Here is a 3,608-nt window from a genome sequence, read left to right as displayed (position 1 = left end):
CGTAGGCGTCTACGTGAAGCGCCATGACGACTTCAGAAATGCGTGAAACGTAAACACGCCAAAAAGGCATTTCAGAAAGTGTCGGCCAACTTTTAAATAAACATACAATGCTATCGGGTCTCATAGGCACTTTGAATTTGTGTTTCAATTGATGATGAAAGCAACACAAGGCCTCCCTTTGCCAAACTCTCCTTTTCCGTTTCCAGGCAGCATCAGGTGAGTGAATGCGATCCAGCGCTTGTATGTGCATTTTGTTGTATTGTGGGTTATGTGTTGATGTCATGGACAACATATGATGTGTGAGTGGCTCTGAGGGTTCCAGGTATGTCAGTTAGAACTGGAAGTTGTCTGGATGGGATGTGCCAGTATCTCTACCAAGTAACACCCTTGGAATAAACTTACCAATTAATCTTACCTGCCCACTCCTGGCGCGTTGTGTGACATAAAGAATCATACTTCTTCACATTTCTTTTAGCATCTATTAACTTAGATCGTTCTCACCGCATTGTTGTTATTTTGGTAAAAGGAGATCTTTTGCAACCTTTGGACATGCACGTTGAGTGTAGCTGCAGTTGTAATTCGTTGTATTGTGCTTATCACATGTTGACATTAAAATGTGTAAGTACGTGACTTTCTAAACATTTGGTTTGGAAATTTCACAGGGCAGCCTGTTGTTGGTATCGTAGACACAGTAACTGCTCCTCCGAACCGCATTTACGGTACAGTTCAGGCTCTGGAATGGTCTCATACGCAGTAACTGCTGTGCGGCTACATACACCGTGGTCTGCTATACCTGCGGCAGCTAATGATTGCAGACGTGTACTAGCCCAGTGCCTACTGTGAAAGTAATGATTCCCCAGGGCTAATGGCTGCATCCGGCGCTCTCTCTGGGTGCAATGACCCTTCTGTGGATAATAACTGCAGGCACAGTGTCTTTTCTATGTCTAATGGCCAGGCTGCAGACACAGAAACAATATCCCGATGAATATCAGCAGACACTACTACCTTCTCTAGCGCTAAAGGTAAAGGCCAGCGAATGAGTGCAGACACAATACCTACACTGGAATTAATGACTTCCGATACAGTACGTACCTGCTCATCAGCTACACCTGACAATACCTGCCTTTGGGCAAATAATTACAGACACAGTACCGCATCTGGGATACCGATTCCAGACACAGAACATGTCCTGGAACTAATGACGTTTGATACAATACCCGCTGATTCCGTTACATATGACAGAATACCTGAATGATGGGATGCACAGTAGGTACTCTGGGACTAACTATTCCAGTCACAGTATCTGCTTTGGAGCTAATGGTATTCAACAATACCTGCTCATGATCAAATCTGGGGTTAATGACTGAAGAAACAGTAAAAAACCCATGCACCCTTTCCTTCTCGTGTGTCCTTTCCCATTCCTAATTCCCCTCTGACACATCGAACCCAGTGCAGCTGGAACACTTTTTAGAGTGGGGGTGCTGACTAAGGATGTCATATCACCAAAATCATAAGGGCATAAACAATGCTGATGCTAATGAGCCACCAGGGGTAGCGATGTGTTAACTCCTTTCAGCGTAACTGTGTGGTGCTGGGAAATACCTTCAATGTACTTTTAAAAACATGTGGTCCTGTGTTGTTTTGGATGCACGTTTTCCAAATATGTAATCAATATATATGACTGAGGTTATATCTTTTTGTGAGAGCATGCTCACCACTGAAATGGGCTCTCAAGTGCTCCTTTGGGTAGCCATAAAATGGCTATGGTAAAGAACCAAACGTGACAGTGTTGGATTGCTCATGCTTTTCTGGCCATTCTGATCCATCACCAGGGAGGGGGCAGATCACTAATTCACTTCACGAATGCATAAACTACACGTGTTCATGCCCACAGTGGACATCTGCACTATTTTCTCTAAGTGTAGGGATTTCACGTGGCTTTTGCTTGCACATAAAGCCTGGACACATACATTTGCAGAGAGAATGCATTTTGCATACGATTCATAAGTCTGTGTCTGGTCATATTCAAAGTGACAAAGTACCATGCTCTCGATATTAAAAGAAATCTATGAATGTGGTAAAGAATGTATGAAAAGTGTTTTAATTATTTGAGGTGAAAGTTAATGCAACAAAACAGAGTTAAGGGCTTTCTTTGTGCATTAATGTCTTAAATAAATGTTATGAATTATAAATGTGACATATTCCCAATGGCTGTTGCACGAAATTTAATTGCAGTTGAACCTGTGTCCATTCATTAAATGGTGCTGGTCAATGGTATAGTCTCAGTGTTATGCAATCCAATCAGGCTCGTTTCGTGTTTGGTGGTGCAGGAAAAAAAGTGAAGGTAATACCGCTTACTTCAATTTTTCAAGCAGCGTCACAAACTACAAGTTTGCCGGTATTACCAGATGCTGAAGCTTCAAACTGGAGGTAACTCCGACACTTTATCTCTGAGAATTGCTGGTATGACCATCTGGAAATACCGTTTGAGGTAATACTGGCAAAAACTCCATTAAATGGAAATTTACACTGGCAAACTGCCACTCATAATCGGGTGGTATTACTGCTGCAGGTAATACTGCCTGACCAAGTGGTGTCATCGCAAATTCTGTTTGTCGGTATTTTCCGGCGGATTTACCGCCAGAATACCGGGAAACTCGTAATGAGGCCCAATGTTTACTAAGTGCAGAGACTTGGCATGTGATACTAAACAAAATGCAACCTGGAATGTTTATCCAGCATAGTAGGAGAAGCAGATGATTTTTTTTATTTTATTGGTTTTTATCAAACCTTTAAAATTGGTGTCGACAAATAACACACACAAATTCCGAACCTACACGTCAAGTCCCACTTCATCATTTACATCGAATCAAGTCAGGACAGGTCAAATCAAGTAAACCATAGTTAGCCTTCCGCTATCTCCCATTTAGGCCATCAATAAACGATGTTCAATTATTGCTAATAGCCTTGTTAAAGGCAGCATTCATTTCAAGTCAGTTCCCTGAACATGTACGCCCACCACTCGTCTGCACACAGGGAGGGATGGTTCAAGCTCCAAGTGCCCAAAAGAATAGTTCTTTCTGTTCGTAATTTTGTGCAAAATAACACCAAATGTTTGATAGATTCCTTGGCTTGCATACAAATTCTACAGTCAGAATTTAAGAGGACATTATCTTTCCATAAACGTTCCGCAGTTTTAAACATATTTAGGCGAAATAACCTAAACACCTTGTGCTTGTGGGGTCAGGAAACAGTTGGATGTAGCGTTGTAGGTTATTGCAAGCGCGCGATTCAAGAGGCACATCACTCATGAGTTTTGCTCCCAGTCGGCCCGCCAGATTTTTAATTTTGCTGCATCAGGGTTTTCATGAAGCAAATCTGAAGTAATATCATATTCCTCTACTAGAGCCTCACATCTGTTCATCCACATTGATACAAAACTAGAGTTCACTGGTATTGCATTATAGAAGATGTCAAATTGTGGTATTTGTGCTCGAGGGCATGTTTTTTCCGAAACAGGCTTAATCTACTCCAAATGATCCTGGCGTGGATCAATAGGAGTGATAACTCATATCTTATACACGCTGTTGTCAGACCCTTCGGGAGCG

At 42.0% G+C, this 3,608-nt stretch overlaps 1 protein-coding gene across 4 annotated transcripts in view; it reads left to right on the top strand.

Moving 5' to 3' along the window:
* The first annotated feature begins 91 nt into the window (after nt 1-91).
* ARNT (aryl hydrocarbon receptor nuclear translocator) overlaps nt 92-3,608 on the top strand; it is a 675,339-nt gene continuing 671,822 nt past the window's right edge. For 3 of the 4 annotated variants that reach the window (XM_069649742.1, XM_069649743.1, XM_069649741.1), the window contains exon 1: nt 92-216. The gene's annotated coding sequence lies outside the window, so the exon portion shown is untranslated. The remainder of the gene's footprint in view (nt 217-3,608) is intronic. The other variant, XM_069649744.1, reaches the window with a different exon arrangement.

Source organism: Ambystoma mexicanum, chromosome 1p, assembly GCF_040938575.1.
Source record: "Ambystoma mexicanum isolate Mex_15411 chromosome 1p, UKY_AmexF1_1, whole genome shotgun sequence".
NCBI classification, from domain to species: Eukaryota; Metazoa; Chordata; class Amphibia; order Caudata; family Ambystomatidae; genus Ambystoma; species Ambystoma mexicanum.
The sequence above is the reverse complement of the archived record's forward strand: the minus strand, read 5'-3'. Positions and strand labels throughout refer to the sequence as shown.